Source organism: Dendropsophus ebraccatus, chromosome 13 (genome assembly GCF_027789765.1).
Source record: "Dendropsophus ebraccatus isolate aDenEbr1 chromosome 13, aDenEbr1.pat, whole genome shotgun sequence".
Lineage (NCBI taxonomy): Eukaryota > Metazoa > Chordata > Amphibia > Anura > Hylidae > Dendropsophus > Dendropsophus ebraccatus.
This window is the reverse complement of record NC_091466.1, coordinates 13,393,370-13,420,932: the sequence shown is the minus strand read 5'-3', so window position 1 is coordinate 13,420,932 and position 27,563 is coordinate 13,393,370. Positions and strand designations below refer to the sequence as shown.

General features: G+C 48.3%; 1 long non-coding RNA gene across 2 annotated transcripts in view; it reads left to right on the top strand.

Moving 5' to 3' along the window:
• The first annotated feature begins 215 nt into the window (after positions 1-215).
• LOC138770368 (uncharacterized) overlaps positions 216-27,563 on the top strand; it is a 30,022-nt gene continuing 2,674 nt past the window's right edge. Inside the window, exons 1-6 of one of the 2 annotated variants that reach the window (XR_011359467.1) lie at positions 216-2,498; positions 2,650-2,688; positions 2,829-2,943; positions 3,024-3,103; positions 3,221-3,274; positions 3,517-3,654. This is a non-coding gene — a long non-coding RNA (uncharacterized lncRNA). Of the gene's footprint in view, positions 2,499-2,649; positions 2,689-2,828; positions 2,944-3,023; positions 3,104-3,220; positions 3,275-3,516; positions 3,655-27,563 lie in introns of those variants that run through there. The other variant, XR_011359468.1, reaches the window with a different exon arrangement.

Here is a 27,563-nt window from a genome sequence, read left to right as displayed (position 1 = left end):
AGGAGGAGGTGGAGGTCGTGGAGGATCAGATGGTGGAGGAGGTGATGGATGAGGTCCCGGAGCAAGCGGTAGTGGATGAGGAGGTGGCAGTGATGGATGATGCGGAGGAGGAGGTCGTGAGGAGGGGGTGGTGGAGGAGGATGCGGAATTGGTGGATGAGGTGCATGAGAAGCGGTTGCTGTGGAGGAGGAGGAGGGGGTGGTGATGATGAATGAGGTGGGGGTAATGCCAACAGAACTCCAATAACGAACTCCAGGCTGCGACGCCTACGCGTTTCTGGTGCCTACACGCCCTTACTCATGGCTGACTTGGTACTGGAATGGCCAATCCACAGGGCTTCACTCTCCTGTAGTATGCGTCTGTAGGTGGCACTCTCGCTCTGGCTATTACCCAGATACCGAGCCTACTTATTCCCCTGATGTATTTATCTGTGAAATGACGCGAGGCTCCGGATGGGCTCCTGGTGCTAGTGTGAATAATGTCATACACATGCTCTGACAATCTCGTTTTAACTTGGTGGTGCATCCTACATAAAGTAAGTTGCATTCCACACACTGTATGACATATAGCGCACAGGTTTTATTAGGTATACCTAATACTATATAGGAAGTACTATCACATTCATAGACACTCCCAGTTCCACCCCTCCTTCATGTAACTTCCAACCTTCCTTACAACAGTCCTTCCAATCAGGTTATTGGTAATACGATAGGGGTCGTTTCACCAGTTTGTAGCAATAATCCTCCATCTCCTGCGGGTGGCATCCTTGTACTTCTGTATACCCACTGGGCCTGAGGCAGCCTCTGTTAACCCAGGGTATATATTAGTTGGCCCCTTCAATTTCCCTCCACACAGATAAGAGGACATCACACTCCTTGAGTCTTCTGAAGTGCCCAACAGGGGTTGAGTTTATGATCCAGATCCAAGGCAAATGATCTGGCCCCACATATACCTTGTTGATTATCCCACTGTCCATTGTATGTGAATCCGCATGAGCTTGCTGATGATAACATACTCCTCGGCAATCTCACATACGACCTTACATTGTCCATTGTAGTGGTCTGATGTTAGCAAGCACCTAGGCGACCTTACATAAGCTTGATGAATGCCCATTGTCCATTGGACTGATATTCCAATTATGTCTCAGGCAGATTTTGTCCATCCTGTCACCTTTCTTGATATTAGGTCTTATTCAATATTTTATATAAAATTCCTAATATCGTTCAGGTTGATCTCCAACATGGAGGAGGTGGTGATGATCCAGGATCAGTCTATAGGGCTCTATACATTGAGAGGAGACTCAGTGAGGAAGAGATTATTGCACAAAAAGTATGTGACCCCCTGGGCTCCTCCTGCAGTGTTCTATATACTTACTGGGCCTCCTGGATCCCCGCTGATACCTCGGATGAGGGCTGCTTTTCTTGCTCTATATAGTGGCCCGGGTCCCTGGTCCTACTTTCATGGAAGCTCTTGTGTATGAAAGAAGAGGACGGGCGGATATGAATTAATGGCCGTATCTGTTACAGTCCAACCTAAGGTGATTGGTGGATGGCTGGAAATGGCCTCCCTGTTACCTCACCTTGATCACTCAATTACACCTATCAGGGCCTGATTCCATATGGGACATATAGTAGTGCCGCTTCCCTGGCAGAGAGATGTCCATCTGTTACCCAGGTATCGTGGCCTATCTCCTCTACCACTATAATAGAAAGCACAGTCTTAGAGTTTAGGCTTAGTGCCTTAATTATTCCACCCCTGTGGCTTGGGTATATAAGGAGGCTTCTTACACATGTGCTCTGCCTGAGCATCGAGGTCCTATGGTCCTGCAAAGTTGTATCTGTGGTTGCTTTGCAAAATTGCTCCAGTTACAGTGTTTCCGCTGTTGTGTCCTGGTGTCCTGTTGCTTCCTGCTGTCTGAATCTACACTCCCAGTGGCTCCAAATTCCTGTCCTGAGAGTGAACCTGACCCAACCCGTGTTTGCACCTGCTATCATTCCTGCAAGGTACTGTGACCAGCACCTGTGTCTTCGTCCCCCGCATCTGTCACCTGTATCCGGTATGTTTATCCGGTGTGTCCTGTGCATATTTGTCTGTACTGTCAGGTTGGCAACACAAACCAGCTGTCACATTGTCTATCTCATGAAGTAGTGACCTAGCGTTTCCTCTGGCAAAGTCTATCTCCACCATCAGGAGCATCTTGTGAAGAACAGAGGATACGCTTAGACAACGCCCTTAGGGACAGACGAGAAAGAGACACAGTGGCCTCACATTCTGCTGTTCCTGACAGTATGGACTTCAGAGCTGGCAGACGAGCACAGAAAGAAATCATGCAAGGAATATAGAAAGAATGTCCCGGCTCACCACACCTGATTCCCAATTTGCTTCCCCCGGTGCTTGGATGATGGAGTTCACCACAGGAAAATTAAAAAGGAGAAGTTGGAGAAGGATCAGGTGCTAAAGATAAAGAGCGATGAGGAAGAGGACTAACCAGATGAAAAGTACGTATATCACTGTAAAGTTTTTTTTATTATAGGTGACATTGGTTTTATAGTGTTATAAAAGTTTACAGTAAATAAAGTGTTGTGGTTGCTATGGACAACTGCTCCATAGAATAGTCCTAACCTGGATACATCCTGTTTCTCCCCACAGATAGAAAGAGAAAGTGCAGCGCTCCAAGAGGCCAGTTCTGTAAGTATGCAATAGAACTAACACTGCTGAATAACGTCATCATCACCACCGGGGGGCACTAGTCATGTAGACTCTTATAGGGGGGTATATGGGCACATTTGGGGCTGCTCCAGTTATGGGAATTGTGTTTTCTTTTATAGGATAAGATCAATAAAGGGATTGAGCATCCTGCAGACCCTGGAGACCATGTATCATTTATCTTCTATGTCTAACAGCGAGGAAGACAGAGCTGGAGACAGAGGAAGGACGGAGGAGGTGAGTATAGACCTTATAGACAGAGAGACATTATGGTACAGGAAGAATGATGGGATTGATCTCTGTGCTTTCTATTATAGTCGGACCAGGACCCAGGCCACTACATACAGCAAGAAAAGCAGCCCTCATCCAAGAAATCAGTGGGGATCCAGGAGGCCCAGTAAGTATATAGAACACTGCAGGAGGAGCCCAGGGGGTCACATACTTTTTATAGACCCCTATAGACTGACCCTGAGATCATCACATGACACTGATCTTATCTTTCTCTTTTCTTTAGGTGCAGACAGAGATAGTCCTGGATCCCCAAGTATCTGAGGAGGAAGAGGAACAAGTGAGTGATAGTTTACCTGATGCTGTTACCACTAGACGGAGCTCACTGCACAGGGATTTCTACAGCTCCTACTGATCTGTATAGTAGAGCAGTATGCAGTGAGCACCCCCTAGTGGTGGCAGGGATATAACAGCTATATACAGACCCTACTCCCCCATCCTGCCCCCAGTATAGACCCTACTCCCACATCCTGTCCCCAGCATAGACCATACTCCCCCTCACTGTGTTCTTTTCTCCTGTAGATTCATCAGATTTCTTCTATGCTGCTTCAGCTCTGACACCGTGGAGTGAAGAATCCTGAAAAACCCAAGTATACAATGAAAATTAAAAAAAAAATAAAAATGTAAAAGTGACTTATCACAGAGAGTTTGTAACTAGTGATCAATATGACTCTGGATGACCCCATTCCGCTGTGTGGGTCTAAGGTCACTTGGACACTTGTCACGGTGGCCTGGAGTGGTGTTGGACCCAACCAGGACAGTGGCACTTCTCTAGCACAACCCACAGCAACTGAAAAGAGTTTAACCCAAGTGTACCGGTGTGTTTGGTTGCGGGTGAGCAAAGAGTAAGCCAGAGTCCAGTGCGTTTGCAAAAAATAAAATAGTTTACTTTGGATCAACATAGTGCAAAACCAAGAGTGGTACGCGTAGAAACAGTGTAGAATAACAGTACAATCTTGCAGAAGACTTAGGTGCTGGTAGTTGAAGTAGATAACTGGTGCTTTTAGTAGGAAGGTACTTTGCAGTAGAGAAGAGAAGTTGCCAGAGGGGCCCTGCCCAAGGTAGTGATGTACTCTGTCAGAACAGTAGAGGTGTATAGATGAAGAAATAGAGAATACTCGTATTCACGGATGACTTCTAATCCTGACTGCCTTATGCCCACTAGTTGCGAGCTACCCGTCCTGGGTGGGTAGTACGAGCCCCAAGCCTTTGTTATGTGGGTGGAGCAGACTCCCAAGACTTCCCAGTTGTCCTGCACTGTGCAGTGGGATACGTAGACATTTTTCTAGTACCTTTGTTGCACTGGAGTGAGTTCCTATGGCTTCTGAGGTAACTGTCCTGCAAGTTTTAGAGAGGTTCCTGGTGTGGGCAAGGTGTTCCATGTTTGGCCTCTCTCCCCTGGTAAAGGCTTAGCACTGTATAACCATTCTAGTGCTCCTAAGAAGAACACTGTGGCTTAGCTGATCCTCCACACATCCACTCACTTGGAACTAAAACCATTAACTAACTAACTGATTTCCTCCCACCAGGAACTAACTCCTCTTACAGGGGCAAACTAAACCCTCTTGTGATTGGTGGGGGCTGTGTGTGTGTGTGTGTGTGTGTGTGTGTGTGTGTGTGTGTGTGTGTGTAGAAAGAGAAGACAGGATAGGACAAAAAAAAAGCGAAGTGGATCAAGAACAACATGTGACATACAACAAAGTTAACCCTTCAGTTCCTTCCGCTGTGCATAAGTTTAGACAAAGACAGTAGTGACACCTAGTGGGGAAAACGCTAGCTGCAGCAGATACCTCATCCCACTTGCGTGAGTTACCTTACTCAGATGCAATAGGACAGCACCCTGTGCTTGGACACTACAATAGTCACTCTATTGAGCACAGAACAATGGCGCCATTTATTCATAGTAAGTAGCCCCATCATAACCACTGACTATGTTCAGGCCACTAAAATGAATGGAACCGCTGCCATGTGCCGTTTTTTTACCAACCTATATTATAGCCGGTACATACAGCAATAGCGCTGTGTGAACCCAACCGTATACATTTCTATCTACTTCAAAATAATAAAAATGTAGGAAAAGATTCAGCATAACCTGTCATTTTTTATGCTAAGGAGTCAGGTGGGCGGTCTTTTCACTGAGGGACACTGTACACCTGAGAATGGAAACAGAAGGGATTTTGGGGACTGAGATACAAGTCATACGCTACAAAATCTTTCTTTGTGCAAAGTGCTTTATTCTCTCCTTATTCTGGCGTTAGTCAGTGCGGAGCGATGCCGGCAGTTTCCCATCTCTGCCATACAAAGCTGCAGATTTCCGGCTTCCCATCATCTAGCTATAGAGGAAATGGATATTCTACTCCATATAGGATGAAGCCAGGAGAAAAAGAAATAACATATATATATATATATATATATATATATATATATATAATGTATTATATCCTGGCTCCATCCTATATGGACTAGAAAAAATATATATATACAGTATATAATACCAATTGTCTACTCCCCCTTTAAGTGTTCCTGTCATTCCCAGTAAGTTGGGGCACTTCCTCAGACATGTCACTGTCGGTCAGTGACCGCCAACCCCGCAAAGCATGCACGTGCAGGGAAGGGGGGCCATGGAATGGCCCTGCAACCCCCATGTTACCTTCCCTGCACGTGCACGCTTTGCGGGGGTGGCGGTTGCTGACCGACGCGGTGTGGAGTTAGCGTAGGGACCCGTGTAAACCAGAGGACCTGCACGTTGGTACACGGGGCTATTAAGGCTTGATCAAATCATATACAGACACTCTGGTGTTGATTTTTAATATAGGCCAAGCGGCATTAGTATCAGCCATAGATGGGATGTGCAGCCGTTCCTTTCTCTCCAGTTTCCGTGTTTCACACAGCACACTGTATTCTCTACCTGTAACAACACACAGCACACTGTATACTCTACCTGTAACACCACACAGCACGCTGTATTGTCTACCTGTAACACCACACAGCACGCTGTATACTCTACCTGTAACACCACACAGCACGCTGTATTGTCTACCTGTAACACCACACAGCACGCTGTATACTCTACCTGTAACACCACACAGCACGCTGTATTCTCTACCTGTAACACCACACAGCACACTGTATTCTCTACCTGTAACAACACACAGCACACTGTATACTCTACCTGTAACACCACACAGCACGCTGTATTCTCTACCTGTAACACCACACAGCACGCTGTATACTCTACCTGTAACACCACACAGCACGCTGTATACTCTACCTGTAACACCACACAGCACGCTGTATTCTCTACCTGTAACACCACACAGCACGCTGTATACTCTACCTGTAACACCACACAGCACGCTGTATTCTCTACCTGTAACACCACACAGCACGCTGTATTCTCTACCTGTAACATCACACAGCACGCTGTATACTCTACCTATAACACCACACAGCACGCTGTATTCTCTACCTGTAACACCACACAGCACGCTGTACTCTCTACCTGTAACACCACACAGCACGCTGTACTCTCTACCTGTAACACCACACAGCACACTGTATTCTCTACCTGTAACACCACACAGCACTGTATTCTCTACCTGTAACACCACACAGCACACTGTATTCTCTACCTGTAACACTACACAGCACACTGTATTCTCTACCTGTAACACCACACAGCACACTGTATTCTCTACCTGTAACACCACACAGCACACTGTATTCTCTACCTGTAACACCACACAGCACGCTGTATTCTCTACCTGTAACACCACACAGCACTGTATTCTCTACCTGTAACACCACACAGCACTGTATTCTCTACCTGTAACATCACACAGCACACTGTATTCTCTACCTGTAACACTACACAGCACTGTATTCTCTACCTGTAACATCACACAGCACACTGTATTCTCTACCTGTAACACCACACAGCACGCTGTATTCTCTACCTGTAACACCACACAGCACGCTGTATTCTCTACCTGTAACACCACACAGCACTGTATTCCCTACCTGTAACACCACACAGCACGCTGTATACTCTACCTGTAACACCACACTGTATTCTCTACCTGTAACACCACACAGCACGCTGTATTCTCTACCTGTAACACCACAGAGCACACTGTATTCTCTACCTGTAACACCACACAGCACGCTGTATTCGCTACCTATAACACCACACAGCACAATGTATTCTCTACCTGTAACACCACACAGCACACTGTATTCTCTACCTGTAACACCACACAGCACGCTGTATTCTCTACCTGTAACACCACACAGCACGCTGTATTCTCTACCTGTAACACCACACAGCACACTGTATTCTCTACCTGTAACACCACACAGCACACTGTATTCTCTACCTGTAACACCACACAGCTTACTGTATTCTCTACCTGTAACACCACACATCACACTGTATTCTCTACCTGTAATACCACACAGCACGCTGTAGTCTCTACCTGTAATACCACACAGCACGCTGTAGTCTCTACCTTTAACATCACACAGCACTGTATTCCCTACCTGTAACACCACACAGCACACTGTATTCTCTACCTGTAACACCACACAGCACGCTGTATTCTCTACCTGTAACACCACACAGCACACTGTATTCTCTACCTGTAACACCACACAGCACTGTATTCTCTACCTGTAACACCACACAGCTCACTGTATTTCCTACCTGTAACACCACACAGCTTTATTTGATGGGTCAGCCAGGGGGAAGAGGCAGGCTGGGCAGGTCCCCCCCATTGCAGGGACAGGGTGAGCTTCCGGCACATTGAGCCTGTCACACAGGCCCGAAGTTCACGGTGCAGCCCCGCGGCGCCCAGACTTCCACCCTGCTCGGCAGCGGCGCAGTGACGTCACTTCATGTGTGCTGCCAAGCAGGGGAAAAATCCGGGCGCCGCGGGGCTGCACTGTGAACTTCCGGCCTGGGTGACAGGCTCAATGTGTCGGAAGCTCACCCTGTCCCTGCAATGGGGGGGACCTGCCCAGCCTGCCTTTCTCCCCCGCTGTTCCCTCTGCCGCCCGGATGCTCCCTCTGCCCCCTGACCACTCCCACCCCCAGCGTCTGCCCTGCCACCCCCAGCATCTGCCCTGCCACCCCCATTGTCTCCCCCTGCCACCTGCAGCGTCTCCCCCTGCCACCTCCAGCTTCTCCTCCTGCCCATCCATCTTCTCCCCTGCCACCCCCAGCGTCTGCCGCCCCCAGCGTCTGCCACCCCCAGCATCTGCCCTGCCACCCCCAGCATCTGCCCTGCCACCCCCAGCATCTCCCCTTGCCACCCCCAGCGTCTGCCCTGCCACCCCCAGCATCTCCCCCTGCCACCTGCAGCATCTCCCCCTGCCACCCCCAGCATCTGCCCTGCCACCCCAGCGTCTGCCCTGCAACCTCCAGCTTCTCCTCCTGCCCATCCATCTTCTCCTCCTGCCCATCCATCTTCTCCCCCTGCCACCCCCCGCGTCTCCCTCTGCCGACCCATCTTCTCCCCCCTGCCACCCCCAGCGTCTCCCTCTTCCCCCCCATCTTCACCCCCTGCCCCCCCTATCTTCTCCCTTTGCCCACCCATCTTCTCCCCCTGCCACCCCCAGCATCTCCCCCGCCACACCCAGCTTCTCCTCTTGCCCACCCATCTTCTCCCCCCTGCCACCCCCAGCGTCTTCACTGGCCCCCCTATCTTCTCCCCCTGCCCCCCTATCTTGTCCCGTTGCCCACCCATCTTTTCCCCCTGCCACCCCCAGCGTCTCCCCCGCCACACCCAGCGTCTGCCCTGCCACCCCCAGCTTCTCCTCCTGCCCACCCATCTTCTACCCCTGCCACCCCCATCTTCTCCCCCCTGCCACCCCCATCTTCTCCCCCTGCCACCCCTAGCGTCTTCACTGCCCCCCCTATCTTCTCCCCTTGCCCACCCATCTTCTCCCCCTTCCCCCCATCTTCTCCACTTGCCTCTCCAGCTCCCCCCCGCCCCAGCTTCTCCCCCGGCCCCTGCCACCCCTAGCTTCTCCCGCTCCCCCTGTTTCCCCAGCTTCTCCCCCTCACCCTGTCACCCCAGCTGCTCTCCTTGTCTCCCCAGTTTCTCCCCTTCCCCCTGTCACCCCAGCTGTTCCCCATGTCGCCCCAGCTGTTCCCCCTGTCGCCCAGCTTCTCCCCCTCCCTGTCACCCCAGCTGCTCCCCTGCCCCTGTTACCCTAGCTGCCCTTCTGCCCCAGTCACCCCAGCTGCGCGCCTGTAGATGATTTGTGGTCGGAGAAGTCTTCATGATGCTGCGCCAGATGGAGAAGAAAGCAAACAGTAAGCGACGGCAATGGGAGAAGACGTCACCTGTGAGTCATTAGTAACTGCACTGAAATCACTTCTATAGTGTGCAGAGCCTGTGTACCATTAGGGTCTAAATGGGTCAGTGTATTGTTTGCGGTAGTGTACTGACACAGCCCCGCGGTCACTACAGTACACTAGCGCAAACTTTTAAACTAGAACCCAACTACAACAGCTGCAGACACTACAACTCCCAGCATATCCTGAGGGCTGCAGACTGTCAGTAAATGCTGGGAGTTGTAGTGCCTGCAGCTGTTGTAGTTGGGTCCTAAAGTGCATTATACACTGGATGCTTTGTGGGAGATCAGAATACATAGATCTGTGGGGGCTCAGTGTGGGGAAGTGACCCCAGAACATCACTAATAGGGGATAGGGGGAGATGTTTTTGTTCTGTCCCCTATTAGTGCTGTTCCGGGGTCACTTCCCTACACTGAGCCCCTAAGATCTATGTATTCTTATATGCCACAAAGCATCCAGTGTATAGGACCCAACTACAACAGCTGCAGGCACTACAACTCCCAGCATGTACTAACAGTCGACAGCCCTCAGGATATGCTGGGAGTTGTAGTACAATAGTACAATCCTCTGATAACTGCCACTGTTTACAGATGTTTTGCTGGACCTTCAGGGCTGATGGTTGTCACCCAGATTGCATCCACCAGGAGACTCTGCACACAGTGATTTATTATAGGGTTATCCTCTCAGAGACTACAACTCCCAGCATACACTGAGAGCTTTATAAATGTAGGGTGTTCTGAGAGTTTTAGTTCAACTGAAAATATTTTTAAGAAAGGATTTGTCACAGATACAGATGAATCCAGGAAAGGACGGGGTTAGCGAGTCATGTCTCACTGGTTATATATTGGTGGGCCCCAAAGATCGGTTCCTCTGGTGGGCTCCAGGTACCCCAGTCCGACACTGGATAGAAGCGGTCCCCAAACTAAGACGTCCCCGGCCTCCTTCCTTTCTCCATCACGTCTGTTTGATGAGAAGAGAGGGCATCAAGCAGAGCGGCACTCCAGTACTCAGCACCCAGTACTACTGAGCGGCGCCCGGGGGATGCCGCTCAGTAGTACTGGGTGCTGAGTACTCGGTGCTGGGGTGCCGGCCTGCCAGCCATGCCAGGGTATACACCATGCACCACGCTGGGGCGCTGTGGGGGGGGGGGGGCACCTCAACATGCAAAGTGCATAGGGCAGCATAAACTCTAAATACAGGCCTGGATAAGGAGTGAAGTGGGCGGTGTCACTCATTGGACTGGACTCTTTAGCATGGAAACATCAATCAATAAATTACAAGTTATACTGAATCTTTTCCCATGAAGGTATATACCAATCTGCTCAGTTCTTTCTACTCCATAACTTTCTTAGTGAAAGGTTCCCTTTAAAATCTTAAAGTGTCACTGTCATTATAGCTTTCAAAATCTAAATCAGCAGTAGATATGATATAAATCAAGTTTGCAATTTACACTCATTATTTTTTTTTAGTTATTATGCTGTAAAAAGAAAGCTGTACTTACTTGTATCCAGGTCCAGTCTCCTGAAGCTTTTTAGTCTTTTGCTGGTTGAAAAAATAAGACCAAACACAGGAAATCCCGGCCAGTACAGAGAGACATGGCTCAATGTGTCCATCAATCACATGACTGCCTTCTCTGTGAGCGCTGATGGACTTCATGTGTTTGGTCTCCTTTTTTTTCCCAACCAGCACACAACTAAAAAGCTTCAGGAGACTGGACCTGGATACGAGTAAGTATAGCTTTGTAATAAAGCATGATAACGCAAAAAAAATAAAATAAATAACGAAAGTGACCATTTGATGGTGATTATGTCAAACACTATGAAAGTAACATAAAGGAATCAGCTGCTTAGAAAGAGCACATTTAATATCAAAATACAACAACCAACAAAATGGTGAAAACTTCAGGAGCCATTGTAATAATTCTGACAAGCTTCAAATCAGTTCTAAGGAATAGTCAAGATAATTTCCCTTACGTCCCATTGGCATCACAACGATAGGGGTATTTTCGCCCCTGCGAGCCCCTGGGACGAAGGAATTTTAATGAAAACGATAGTAAAGCTTTTATTAACCCCTCCTACAGGAAGTATAAATAAGCCCCCCCCCCATAGATACATCAGTCTTTTTTCTTCGTCCTAGTGACTAGCCCCAAGGGACCTTGCTCCCTCCTTCTTTCATTGTGGGTATTACTATTGTAGTGGTATTTGTGTTTTACCTTAGGCGCAGGACCCGGATATCTGGTTCCTGCATGAGTGATTTAGGCTGCCTGATGTCCGGCCATGTGTGTACAAACGTACCGGACCTTTATTCCAGGATTGCGGTCGCCATCTTGGCCGCATCATCGTCCTGCGGCTTGCAGTCTTCTGCGCATGCGTTCCAGCGCCGCCATTCTCCGGCGCAGGTGGCTGACGTCATCGGAGGAAGCCGGAAGTGTGCGGCTCGCACGCCGGCGGCGTCGGCCTCGCTGTCAGGCTCCCTCTCATTTAAATAGACTCCTTTATTCAGGTAGGACTAGGTCTGACTCCTGAGTCCTACCTAGGGTTTCATAGAGTGTATATTCTGTGCTACCGGCTCCGCTATTTATCTTCAGCCTTGCCTATTGAAACTACTGCATATTGTTTCAATGTAAGTAACTCTGCTGCCATCTTGTGGTCTTACTGGTGTATGACACCCTTTCTATTTAGTTCAGGCAAGGCCTGTACTTATATTGAGACTTGTTTGTGTTGATAAAACTTTTTTATTTATTAGATGTCTGCAATGGAAACTAGCCCATCGGGGAAAAGAACTTCCAAACGCAAACATCTAGTTTGTGCGGATTGCGAAAATCCTTTGCCGGATGGATATGAATATCGTATGCACTACTTATCAACTATAAGGTTCCAATTTTTCATATTCATGATGTCTTATTATTTATTATATATATATTACAGTACGTTGTACTTCATGCCGCCCAAAAAATTCCGGAGAACCTGATACTCAGGATGTTGTCATATGGGTGAAGGATTATGTTGAGAAATCCCTTGCCAATAGAGACTGTCGCCATAAGAAGAAATCTAAGCGTAGCATTTCTCCTTCTGCCTCACATCCTGTGAGTATATATTATTTGGGTGCATAGCAGGGATATGTTTACCCTAGCTAAGCTTATGTTTTTTCTACCCTAGGGGTCAGAATTTAAGGTGATAGATGAAGTTGGGTCTTCCTCCTCATCTGATTCATCTTCACCATCTGAGGATGAAAAAGAGATTTTCAAGGGTTATTTCCCTATGGACAGCATCTACAAGCTACGCAAAGCTGTTCAGGCTGAAATTCACCCTGAAGAAATCGAGGATGTAGCCTCCGCTTCGAAAAAGCCTAGGGCTTTTTCTATTGGAGAAACATCCATGTCTATGTTGTATACTGAGTGGAAAAAAACGGAAAAAGCTCCGGTTTTAAGTAAGAAATTTAAAACCTTGTATGTCCTCAAGGAGGAGCAATGCAAGGATTGGGCTGATCCTCCCAAAGTAGATACTGCCATAGCCAAACTATCCAAGAATACTGTCTTGCCTGCTGAGGATGGTTCTAATCTCAAAGACCCAATGGATAGGAGAATTGAAGTGGCCTTTAAGAGATCATACACGGCAGCAGCTGCCCAAGGGGCAGTTGCTATATCTGCATTTGAGGTATCCAGAAGTCTTAGAAGATGGTTGGCTAAAGTGCAGGAGGATCTCGAGTCTGGAGTGAACCGGGACAAGGTCCTCCGTTCATTCAAAAAAGTCAACATGGGAGTTGATTTTTTTGTGTGATGCAGCTTCACAAGAGACTCGCTTAGCAGCTAAAACAATGGCCCTCTCAACTGCTGGTCGCCGGGCCCTATGGTTAAGACCATGGGCTGGCGATTCCAACTCTAAATTTCAGTTATGTAATTTGGAGTATCAACCGGGATGACTTTTTGGCTCAGAATTAGATAAAATCATGGAGGAGATGTCGGACAAGAAGGGTAAGTCCTTACCCCTTTCTTACGTTAGTGGATCATACAAAAAACCTCGCGGATCCTTTCGTAGAGGCAGATCTCCTCAACGTGGAAAAAGTCGTTACCAGTCCCGAGGAAGAGGAAAGTACTACAACAGAAGAGGTGCAGGCAAGCAGCAAAAAGATTCTGCCAAGAAGCCGGATTTCTGACGCCAGAGGCATACCTGTGGGGGGTCGTCTTACTCTGTTTCTTCCTGCTTGGAAAAAACTAATAAAAGATGTGTGGGTAATAAGCATTATTCAAAGTGGTTATTTGCTTCCTTTGTTTCTTCTCCCCCCCCCCCCCCCCAAGGTTTCTGGTGTCTCATCATTTAGGTCCTGTCAAACATCCCGTTATAGAAAAAGAAATCTTTCACCTGTTGGACATAGAAGCTCTGGAGGAGGTCCCTCTGTCAGACGTCGGTCTGGGAGTATGCTCTCCAATTTTTCTCGGACCGAAGCCGACCGGAAAGTGGAGACTTATTATCGATCTGCGTTACTTAAACGGGTTCAGGATAAAAAAGAAATTTCGTATGGAAAATATCAGATCCGTAAAAACCGTCCTCCAGGAGGGCGACTTTATGGTATCAATAGACCTCCAGGACGCATACCTCCACATTCCTATTCTGCCAGCGCACAGAAAATATCTGCGGATTGCCATTCAGCTGCACGGGAAGGTAAGACATCTTCGGTTCAAGGTTCTTCCCTTCGGCATAACATCAGCCCCCTTTGTATTCACAAAGGTCGTGTCGGCCATGATGGTTATCTTCAGACTTCAGGGAATAAAGATCATTCCCTATCTAGACGACTGGTTGATTATGGCTCAGACTCAGAGTCTTCTGAGCTCTCAGCTGAATTATGTCTTGGACATTGTTCAGCAGTTAGGGTGGCTGATCAACCAGGAGAAGTCGGAATTGGTGCCATCCAGAATAAAGACTTTCTTGGGTTTCATCATAGATTCCACGCAGATGAAGCTGTTCCTCTCAACACCCAGGCTGGTACGTATACAGAGGGGAGCCCAGTTTCTCATTCCTCCTCGTCAAGTGTCTCTTCGGACCCTAATGAGATTCCTGGGACTCCTTTCATCAGCCGCAGAGGCAGTTTCATGGGCATTATAACATATGAGGTACCTCCAGAGAGAAGTCCTGACGACATGGAACCGGAGCTTAGAAGATTTAGAAACAATACATGTCCTATCTACAGAAACTCGACAGTCCCTAACATGGTGGAGACAGGTGAAGCATGGGGCCTCCATAACCGAACCCCAGTGGATTACGATCACCACAGACGCTTCAGGTTCGGGATGGGGTGCGCATCTAGAAAAGAGTACTGCGTCAGGGACATGGAACATTCAAGAGTCGTCCCTTCCATCAAATGTACGGGAACTCAGGGCTATCTATCTAGCCCTTCTACACTTCGCTCCGAAATTGTTACAGAAGGCTGTAAGAATCAGGACAGACAACACTGCTTGTGTCGCCTATATCAACAAGCAGGGAGGTACCAGGTCGCCTCTACTTCTCAGGGAAGTGGAACACATCTTCAAGTGGGCGGAACCCCGGATAGCCAGACTATCTGCTCTTCATATCAGAGGTATTCACAACACTCTGGCGGATCGTTTGAGCCAGGGACTAACAGTGCCAGGGGAATGGTCGCTTTCAAGGAAAGTGTTCCTACAGTTAACCAAAAGATGGGGAGTTCCTCAGATAGATCTTATGGCATCAACAAGCAATGCCAAACTGAGGAGGTTTTGTTCCCTGTATTCAGCCGACCATCCAACGACGGTGGATGCGATGTCAATTCCATGGAATTTTCAGATGGCTTACATTTTTCCGCCCATCTCGATGATCCCCAGAGTTCTGGTGAAGATCAGATTGGACCAGGCGTCAGTGATCACAATTACGCCGTTTTGGCCGAAGAGATCTTGGTTCACCCTGCTCATGAACATGAGCAGGGGCGAGTTCTGGAAACTGCCGTTACAGCCCGATCTGATATCTCAGGGACAACATCTGTGCCAGGATCTAACCAGCCTCAATCTCACAGCCTGGAGACTGAGAGGACCTTATTAGGTCCTGAAACCTTCTCGGAAAATGTCCTCCGAACTTTATCTCATGCACGTAGCGACTCCACAAATGCTTCATACCCTCGTGTTTGGAGAATATTTCAATCCTGGTGTACCGATAAACGGTTGAGTTCTACTAAGCCCTCTACTCCGCAACTTTTGGAGTTTTTGCAAGAGGGTTTTGACAAAGGTCTTACTCCGGGATCCATTAAGGTCCAGATAGCAGCCCTTTCTGCACATCTGAACTATAGACTCTTTCCGATTATTGAGGTAAAAATTTTTGTAAAAGCTATCACAAGATTAAGACCCAGGGTAGACAAGCATGTCGACTCCTGGGATCTCTCTTTTGTACTCAGGTGTTTATGTCTTCAACCATTTGAACCTCTGGAGGAGGTGGAATTAAAATTCTTAACCTTAAAATGTACTCTGCTTTTGGCCCTTACTTCGGCCAAGCGTGTCGGGGAGCTTCAGGCTCTGGGATCAACCGCTCCGTACATCACCTTTCTCGAGGATAAAGTGATTCTAAGATTTTTGCCGGGATTTATACCCAAGGTTGCTTCATTCATTAACATTAATGAACCCATTGTTCTTCCAGTGTTTTCTCCTTCAAATACATCCCATCAGGATGTTGATCTTTCCCTTCTAGATGTCCCTAGAACTTTAAGAATCTACCTGAATAGAACAAGTTCGTTGAGGAAGGAAGAAAATTTGTTGATCCTATTTTCAGGGAAGAACAAGGGCAAAAAAGCTTCTAAGCCTTCCATATCAAGGTGGATATGTAAAGCCATTGAATTATGTTATTCTTCAGCTGGGAAAACACCTCCTTTATTTACCAGGGCACATTCCACTAGAGCGGTTGCCTCTAGTTGGGCGGAACGGTCCTCGGTATCCCTGGAGAATATATGTCAAGCTGCGTCTTGGTCATCTTTATCCACTTTTGTTAAGCACTACAGAATAGATGCTAACCTTTCTGCTAGAACGGCCTTTGCTAGGTCAGTTCTCAATGCAGCTGTATCAGAAAACCCACCCTCTGGGGATATTACTTGCTAGTTCCCCTATCGTTGTGATGCCAATGGGACGTAAGGGAAGCGAAAATTATTGTGTTAATTTGTTTTCCCTGAGTACCATTGGCATCACAAGTCTCCCTCCCTGTTTGTTTTCTTGTAAATGACTGATGTATCTATGGGGGGGGGGGGCTTATTTATACTTCCTGTAGGAGGGGTTAATAAAAGCTTTACTATCGTTTTCATTAAAATTCCTTCGTCCCAGGGGCTCGCAGGGGCGAAAATACCCCTATCGTTGTGATGCCAATGGTACTCAGGGAAAACAAATTAACACAATAATTTTCGCTTCTCCCCCTTGCGTCATCATGGCCTGGAGTCTTCCCGGTTAATCAGGCGGCTGTTGTATGACCACGGTATGACCAGGCGTCGTAGAAGAAACCAGACTTAGAAATGGCTTTAAGCAGATATTATTTGTGTGTGATGTAAAGCAGATGCGGTAACAGAGTCATCCATTGTGGGCCGCCAATGTAAAGTAAATCTCCTCCAATAGTTAGTAATAGTATAATATCACGTCAGACTAATATAATGTATAATATATACTGACCTGTACTGTCATCATACGACCCGCTGCTCATCATGTACATTACAAGGTGTGGATGAGGTTCCATCTAAATCTAAAAAACATAGAGACGAAGTAGTAAGAGGCAAACACACTGTACTACACACAATCCTACACACGGTACTACACACAGTCCTACACACGGTACTACACACAATCCTACACACGGTACCACACACAGTCCTACACACGGTACTACACACAGTCCTACACACAGTACTATACACAATACAACGCACAGTACACCACAGTCCACATTTTCTTCCTATCCACAGAACGTCACTCTAGGTTTGGTAGAGATGTGTGACCTATGACATGGGATTACACCGCAGGTTGGTTGGGTAATAGATGTGGTGCTTAACTATAGATTTCCAATAACTCACCGTACACTGTGAGGTAATACTCCTGAATTTTTTTTTCAAGGGACACTTTAGTGGTAAAAGGGGTGTGGCTTATTGTGGGTGTGGTCTCGTGGGGTGTGGCCTATCATGGGTGTGGGTTCAAAATTTCCAGTTAGAATTTACACTAAGAACAACACAAAAGGAGCATTACACACCCTATTATTAGGTCCCCAGTATACTACACCCTCCAGTATTAGGTCCCCAGTATATTACACACCCTAGTATTAGGTCCCCAGTATACTACACACTCCAATATTAGGTCCCCAGTATATTACACACCCCAGTATTAGGTCCCCAGTATACTACAGACCCCAGTATTAGGTGCCCAGTATATTACACACCCCGGTATCAGGTCCCCAGTATATTACACACCCCAGTATTAGGTGCCCAGTATATTTTACACCCCAGTATTAGGTGCCCAGTATATTACACACCCCAGTATTAGGTGCCAAGTATATTACACACCCCAGTATTAGGTCCCCAGTTTCAGGTCCCCAGTATATTACACACCCCACTTAGAGCAGGCTGAGACTTAGAGCTAGCATTCTACTGACTGACTGTACATACTGGTAGTTTGTACCCATATAATGCAGCTGTACCTCACATAATCATACTGCTACCCCCTTCATCCTACTGCTCCTCCATCATCATACTACTACCCCTTCATCCTCCTGCCCCTCCATCATCATATTACTACCCCTTCATCATCCTCCTGCCCCTCCATCATCATACTACTATCCCTTCATCCTCCTGCTCCTCCATCATCATACTACTACCCCTTCATCATACCAGTACCCCTTTCAGAATCCTCTTGTCCCTTCATCTGTATTTAAAACAAAAAAAAGCTATACTTACCTCACCAGTACGGTTCCTCTAGTCCCCCAGGGACTCCTCTCTGCGGAGGCGGAGCTTCCGGGACATGGTTTTTCCGGGGCTGTCTCATCAAAACCGGGACTGTTGGCAACTATGGACATGGTGAATGTGCATCCCTCTTCCCCACCCCCACATGGGCCAGATAATGGGCCAGTCTGCCCCCACCACCCTTTATGAACTACAGCACTGATAGCCAATAGGAAGGGCAGAATGTTCCCCCTGTTGAAATGGATGTGTATTTACCACTTCCCCCCCATAGCTCGCCCACTTTTGTGTCCCTGGGCAAGCGTTCCCTCCCCTTGTATTTGTTACCTTCATTCTATGCTGTTTCCATAATAGCTGTTTTGGTGCAGTGCGGGAGGGACTAACACCCTAGTGCCCCGATCCGCCCCCTGGCTGCCCCACCTCCTCTAATAAATATCAGCAGAGCGGGCTGGCTGGGGCCCAACAGTGCACGGGGGGTGGAAGCCCCCTCCCAACTGCACCAAAACAACTTATTAGCATAGGGAATAAACTGCTAATATTATAGAAATGGTGCTAAGGATGAAAGAAAGAAGCTAATCCTCATCCTCAGCGCCCTGTGCCCTATAGGGAGCAGATACTTCTAACCTGCTGATCTCCAGTTTTCCAGTACTTATCAGCTGCTGTATGTCCTGCAAGAAGTCTGACACAGTGCTCTCTGCTGCCACCTCTGTCCATGTCAGGAACTGTCCAGAGCAGAAGCAAATCCCCATAGAAAACTTCTCCTACTCTGGACAGTTCCTGACAGAGGTGGCAGCAGAGAGCACTGTGTCAGACTGGAAAGAATACACCACTTCCTGCAGAACATACAGCACTAGATAAGTACTGGAAGACTGAAGATTTTTAAATAGAAGTAAGTTACAAATTTGTATAACGTTCTATGACATAATAATACAAACAATTTTGCGACAGTACTCCTTTAACTCACATCTGAAGGTTGTAGTGGCTGGAGAGGGCTGCGGACGGGCTGGAGAGGGCTGCAGGAGGGCTGTGGAAGAGAGCAGCGGGAGGACTGGAGAGGGCTGCAGGAGGGCTGTGAGAGGGCTGTGGAAGAGAGCAGCGGGAGGACTGGAGAGGGCTGAGGGAGGGCTGTGAGAGGGCAGTGGGAGGGCTGGAGAGGGCTGTGGGAGGGCTGTGGGAGGACTGGAGAGGGCTGTGGGAGGACTGGAGAGGGCTGTGGGAGGACTGGAGAGGGATGTGGCAAAGCTGGAGAGGGCTGTGGGAGGACTGGTGAGGGCTGTGGCAAAGCTGGAGAGGGCTGTGGGAGGACTGGAGAGGACTGTGGGAGGGCTGGAGAGGACTGTGGGAGGGCTGGAGAGGACTGTGTGAAGGCTGGAGAGGGCTGTGGGAGGACTGGAGAGGACTGTGGGAGGACTGTAGAGGGATGTGGCAAAGCTGGAGAGGGCTGTGGGTGGGATAGAGAGGGCTGTGGGTGGGATAGAGAGGGCTGTGGAGGGGCAGAGGTTGTGGGAGGGCTGGAAGGGCTGTGGGAGGACGGGCTGGCAGGGAAGAAGATATTGGCATCCTGTGAGTAGTAGAGAGGATAGCTGTGTGATGAGGATGATGATGCCCAGTAACTCCATTGGATATAATGAAGGCAGCTGCATCTCCTGAAACGCCTCGTCTTTGCATTATTATGGCCTCTGTGGTTACCGGGCAGCGTCATCCTCATCGGGCAGCGTCATCCTCATCGGGCAGCTTTATCCTCATCGGGCAGCGTCATCCTCATTAGGCAGCGCCATCCTTGTAGTAGCATCCCCGACATCTGACCTCCCAGGCCGGCAGCCCTCTCCGGGGCAAAGACACCGCTTATCAGGGAGACGGACATAACGCCCAAGGGGTAAAACGGTGAGAGTCCTCCATTAACACCAGGGGGTTCATCAGGTAATAACCCCCCAAACTGTATCTCATCCTCCATCTTTTATCTTCTTCTATAATCTATCACGTCCATTGGGGCCGGCATAGTGACAGGTCATGTGATGGATGGAGGGCACCTGAAGGAGGAGAACCAGGAGACGGCTCTGGAGGTCACATGACAGAAGGAAATATCTAATAACAGGAAACCCACCAGTTATTCAGGGTCCCAGAGTTTATAGCCAGGAAGAACCAAGTAAAAATATATAAGGTGACGGCCCTACAGGTTACCCCATAATAGCTGAGATGGGACAATCCCCTGTAGCCGGACTTCAATGCAAACTTACCAAACCCATAGACCTTAAAGGGGTACTCCAGCCAAAAAAAAAATTCAAATCACCTGGTGCCAGCAAGTCATACAGATTTGTAATTTACTTCTGTTTAAAAATCTCTCAGTACTTATCAGCTGCTGTATGTCCTGCAGGAAGTGGTGTATTCTTTCCAGTCTGACACAGTGCTCTCTGCTGCCACCTCTGTCCATGTCAGGAACTGTCCAGATCAGGAGAGGTTTTCTATGGGGATTTGCTGCTGCTCTGGACAGTTCCTGACATGGACAGAGGTGGCAGCAGAGAGCACTGTGTCAGACTGGAAAGAATACACCACTTCCTGCAGGACATACAGCAGCTGATAAGTACTGGGAAATTAGAGATTTTTAAATAAATTACAAACCTATATAACTTTCTGACACCAGTTGAAAACATTTTTTTTATACCAGAGTACCCCTTTAAGTGCAAAAGATGGAAGACAGTCACCCTTCTTCTGTACAGGTTACAGTCTTTCTTGCAGGTTCAGGAGCTGAAGCTCACAGTACGGGGTTTCATCTGTCACATTAGAAGAAAAGTTCTTGCACCTGTGATGGATCCGATCTCCACACACTGATTGGCCGCACCAGGACACCGGGATGTGAGGATGTCCTGGCACCATTCCTCCTACACGGCCTCTTCTCTGCAGTCAGGGCTCTTCCTCAGTGTTCTCAGGGACTCTGCTTCTCATAGGAGACACAGGATCACAGTATAAGTGATGACTGAGGACACAGGAGTGAGGCCATCTGCAATCAGACAATTTTCAATCATCTCAAAAACAGCTGCCGGTCGTCTATGTTAGGAAAACTCCTTCATAGGGTCCGGAGCATAAAGACTCTCTATTACCTATACACAGGATATGTGGCCGCCATATACTCCCTGGTGTCTGATGGCCGGGACCAGCAGCGGTCACAGCACTGGGGGAGGGGGCCTGTATGATTGCTCTGCCATCACACATACACACTGCTGCTCCAGTCACTGTCTATGGGACTGAGAGAGAAAGCAGAGATCTTACTAGTCCCATAGCCAGCAGGGATATGTGCGGGAATAAGCCCTTAGTCTATGTTCACACACAGTATGTTTGCATCAGTATTTTTCACCCAAAACCAGGAGTGGATTGGAAACACAGGAAGGCGATGGTCCCACACTGATCCAGCCAGGTCCTCCCTGCAGTCACATGTGCCCCCTGCAGCTGTATGTGCCCCCTGCAGACAGGTATGCCCCATGGAGCTGCATAATTCCCCTCGTAGCAAGATACACGTCCCCTTGTAGCCGGATACACGTCCCCTTGTAGCCGGATACACGTCCCCTTGTAGCCGGATACACGTCCCCTTGTAGCCGGATACACGTCCCCTTGTAGCCGGATACACGTCCCCTTGTAGCCGGATACACGTCCCCTTGTAGCCGGATACACGTCCCCTTGTAGCCGGATACACGTCCCCTTGTAGCCGGATACACGTCCCCTTGTAGCCGGATACACGTCCCCTTGTAGCCGGATACACGTCCCCTTGTAGCCGGATACACGTCCCCTTGTAGCCGGATACACGTCCCCTTGTAGCCGGATACACGTCCCCTTGTAGCCGGATACACGTCCCCTTGTAGCCGGATGCACGTCCCCTTGTAGCCGCATACACGTCCCCTTGTAGCCGCATACACGTCCCCTTGTAGCCGGATACACGTCCCCTTGTATGCAGATTCACGTCCCTTTCTAGCCGGATACACGCCCCCTGGTAGCCGGATACACGCCCCCTTGTAGCCGGATGCACGTCCCCTTGTAGCCGGATACACGTCCCCTTGTAGCCGGATACACGTCCCCTTGTAGCCGGATACACGTCCCCTTGTAGCCGGATACACGTCCCCTTGTAGCCGGATACACGTCCCCTTGTAGCCAGATACACGTCCCCTTGTAGCCAGATACAAGTCCCCTTGTAGCCGGATACACGTCCCTTTGTAGCCGGATACAAGTCCCCTTGTAGCCAGATACACGTCCCTTTGTAGCCGGATACACGTCCTCTTGTAGCTGGATACAGTAGCCAGATATATGTCCCCCGGTAGCCAGATACACGTCCCCTTGTAACCAGATACACGTCCCCTTGTAGGCAGATACACGTCCCCTTGTAACCAGATACACGTCCCCTTGTAACCAGATACACGTCCCCTTGTAGGCAGATACACGTCCCCTTGTACAGCGGTGATATCAGATACCAGGTGTACACAGATACTGCAGAGCATTACACCCAGTATAGTGTTTACCTGCCCCCTCTGTGACCTATATAGTTGTTTTATGCCCCTATATACAGATTACTAATCCCCACACATGGTATATACTGTATACTGCATTATACCCCTGTATATAAGTACATATGAGGAAGATTTATCAAACATGGTGTAAAGTGACACTGGCTCAGTCACCCCTAGCAACCAATCAGATTCCACCTTTCATTTTCCAAAGAGTCTGTGAGGAATGTAACATGGAATCTGATTGGTTGCTAGGGGCGACTGAGCCAGTTTCACTTTACACCATGTTTGATAAATATTCCCCATACTGTCACCTCTATACAGATCACACCATGGTATATACTGTATACAGATGACTGGTCACCACATGGTATATACTGTATACAGATGACTGCTCACCACACATGGTATATACTGTATACAGATGACTGGTCACCACACATGGTATATACTGTATACAGATGACTGCTCACCACATGGTATATACTGTATACAGATGACTGGTCACCACACATGGTATATACTGTATACAGATGACTGGTCACCACACATGGTATATACTGTATACAGATGACTGGTCACCCACCACACATGGTATATACTGTATACAGATGACTGGTCACCACACATGGTATATACTGTATACAGATGACTGGTCACCACACATGGTATATACTGTATACAGATGACTGGTCACCCACCACACATGGTATATACTGTATACAGATGACTGGTCCCCCACCACACATGGTATATACTGTATACAGATGACTGCTCACCACACATGGTATATACTGTATACAGATGACTGGTCACCACACATGGTATATACTGTATACAGATGACTGGTCACCACACATGGTATATACTGTATACAGATGACTGATCACCACACATGGTATATACTGTATACAGATGACTGGTCACCCACCACACATGGTATATACTGTATACAGATGACTGGTCACCCACCACACATGGTATATACTGTATACAGATGACTGCTCACCACACATGGTATATACTGTATACAGATGACTGGTCACCCACCACACATGGTATATACTGTATACAGATGACTGGTCACCACACCATGGTATATACTGTATACAGATGACTGGTCACCACACATGGTATATACTGTATACAGATGACTGGTCACCCACCACACATGGTATATACTGTATACAGATGACTGGTCACCCACCACACATGGTATATACTGTATACAGATGACTGGTCACCACACATGGTATATACTGTATACAGATGACTGGTCACCCACCACACATGGTATATACTGTATACAGATGACTGGTCACCCACCACACATGGTATATACTGTATACAGATGACTGGTCACCCATCACACCATGGTATATACTGTATACAGATGACTGGTCACCCACCACACATGGTATATACTGTATACAGATGACTGGTCACCCACCACACATGGTATATACTGTATACAGATGACTGGTCACCACACATGGTATATACAGTATACAGATGACTGGTCACCACACATGGTATATACTGTATACAGATGACTGATCACCACACATGTTATACCCAGGGGATGAGCGGCAGGCAGGCACCATTCCTGGGCAGCATCTCCCATTACACACATATGTCCTGGCTCCCGGCAGCCTCCTCTCTCCCCTCAGGCTCTCTATGGTCTAGCTGCAGGAGTGTCCTCCCTGTCAGGCCCTGGAGCTGGGAGGAGAGAGCGGCCTCTAGTGGCTGCAGGGAGAATATACTGGAGCTGGGAGGAGAGAGCGGCCTCTAGTGGCTGCAGGGAGAATATACTGGAGCTGGGAGGAGAGAGCGGCCTCTAGTGGCTGCAGGGAGAATATACTGGAGCTGGGAGGAGAGAGCGGCCTCTAGTGGCTGCAGGGAGAATATACTGGAGCTGGGAGGAGAGAGCGGCCTCTAGTGGCTGCAGGGAGAATATACTGGAGCTGGGAGGAGAGAGCGGCCTCTAGTGGCTGCAGGGAGAATATACAGCCTCCAGCTATAACTGCCACAGCACATTGCTTATATCTATAGGCCTGAGCTTCTATGCATGGGGCAGGGACAGGGGGCGGGGCCATCATGTCTCTCCTGTACATGATGACATCACTGGTTATTGTTGGCCCTTCCCCCACACGTGATGACATCACAAAAGGCTCCTGTATAGGTCATGATGACATCACACACAGTATATAAGCAGCTGCAGAGCTCTAGAATCTCCAGAGGCGTTTAGTGGTTGGTGGAGGTAAGTCTGCTGTGTCCTTCCTTCTCTTCTGTACTATAGGGTGAAACTATTGCTAGAATATCCTCATCCCTACAGGTATATACTATATCCCTACAGGTATATACTATATCCCTACAGGTATATACTATATTATATATGATGGGAGTACCCCTCTATCCAGATCCCTACAGGTATATAGTATATTATATATGATGGGAATCCTCCTCTATCCTGATCCCTACAGGGCCCCATAGCAAATAACTGTATCCCCCCCCCCCCCCAATGTGTATGATGCGAGGAGAATCTCTATATACTGTATATTGTATATCAGGATAATACTGTACTATTACTGAGGATATTACACATGGGAGAGGTACATAGGATGGTATTATATCTATATGTGAGGGTATTATATACACATTAGAGGGGTATAATATATACCACTCTTATATGTATATATGTATACCCCTCCCATATATACAGTGGGAATCCCACTTTACTATGGATGTACAATGTGTCTGATAAGGCCATATGCTGTGAGCTCCCCCTGCTGGACCTTCCTGGATACACAATAAAATTCTATTTAGTGCGTTGTATAGTGCAGCAGCCCAATAAAAGTCAATGTCATTTTGATGATCTTATTTCCTATACATTACTATGGGGGCGCCCATTCCTGGTATAGATGACGGAATTATGGTAATGGATTTAGCCATGTTTTTAAGTGCAGTTAAAAGTTAAAGGGTTACACGGGATCTGAAGACTTTCCTGCAATAACAATGCCACCCCTGTCCTCAGGTTGTGTGTGGTATTACAATTCAGCTCCTTTTACTTTAATAGAACTGAGCTGCAATACCGCACCCAAACTTAGGACAATAGTGGTGCAGTTATTGGAGGAAAGCGGCCATGTTTTTCTAAGCCTTTAAAGTGGTTATCCAGCGTTAGAAAAACATGGCCACTTTCTTCCAGAGACAGCACCACTCTTGTCTCCAGTTCAGGTGCGATTAGCAATTTAACTCCATTCACTTCAATGGAACTGAGTTGCAAAAACTGCACCCAAACTGGAGACAAGAGTGGTGTTGTCTCTGGAACAAAGCGGCCATGTTTTTATAACGCTGGATAACCCCTTTAAGGACAGATCTGATATATGAGAATTGGCCATTACTCCTATATCCACTACTGTCTCATGTTCACTTTTGCATCTGTAAAGCTCATTGAGTAACTCCTGACTGTTCTTTACTTGTAGGAGAGAGAAAAGCGAGGAGCGAGCAGAGTTGTTGGAGCAAGTAGTGTCGGAGGAGGAGGAGATGGCGGGGGTGCTGCAGGAGGAGGTAGTTTTGGTGGAGGATGTGGTTGGAGTGGTGGAGGAGTTTGTAGTGGACGGAGTGGTAGTGAGAGTGGTGAGAGAGACAGTGATGCAGGAGGTGATGGTGGTGAGGAGAGTGATAGTGGAGGGGTGGGTGCTGCTGGAGGAGGTGGTGGCAGATGAGGTGGTCGTGAGAGAGCAGGTGTTTGTGGAGAGAGTAGTGCAGCAGGAGGCGGTGGTTGTAGAGGAGGAGGTGGTGGAGGAGGAGATGCAAGTGGAGGAGGTGGTTGTAGAGGAGGAGGTGGTGGAGGAGGAGGTGGTGGAGGAGGAGAGGAAGGAGGAGGAGGTGGAGGAGGAGGAGAGGAAGGAGGAGGAGGTGGTGGAGGAGGAGATGCAGGTGGAGGAGGAGGTGGAGGAGGAGGTGAAAGAGGAGGAGGTGGAAGTGGTGGAGGAGGAGAGGAAGGAGGAGGACGCTGAGGAGGTGAAGGAGGAGGAAGTGGTGGAGGAGGAGGTGGTGGCTGAGGAGGTGAAGGAGGAGGAGGTGGTGGCGAAGGAGGAGGAGGTGGTGGAGGAGGAGGTGAAGGAAGTGCGGAAGGAGGAGGAGGTGGTGGCGAAGGAGGAGGTGGAGGAGGTGATGGTCGTGGAGGATCAGATGGTGGAGGAGGTGATGGATGAGGTGCTGGAGGAGGAGGTGGCAGTGATGGATGATGTGGAGGAGCAGGTGGTGAGGAGGGGGTGGTGGAGGAGGATGCGCAATTGGTGGATGAGGTGCATGAGAAGCGGTTGCTGTGGAGGAGGAGGGGGTGGCGATGATGAATGAGGTGGGGGTAATGCCAACAGAACTCCAGGCTGCGACACCTACGCGTTTCTGGTGCCTATACACCCTTACTCAATGCTGTACTGGAATGGCCATATTTGTTGGTAATACGATAGGGGTCGTTTCACCAGTTTGTAGTGATATTCCTCCATCTCCTGTGGGTGGCGTCCTTGTACTTCTGTATACGCACTGGGCCTGAGGCAGCCTCTGTTAACCCAGGGTATATATTAGTTGGCCCCTTCAATTTCCCTCCACACAGATAAGAGGACATCACACTCCTTGAGTCTTCTGAAGTGCCCAACAGGGGCTGAGTTTATGATCCAGATCCAAGGCAAATGATCTGGCCCCACATATACCTTGTTGATTATCCCACTGTCCATTGTATGTGAATCCGCATGAGCTTGCTGATGATAACATACTCCTCGGCAATCTCACAT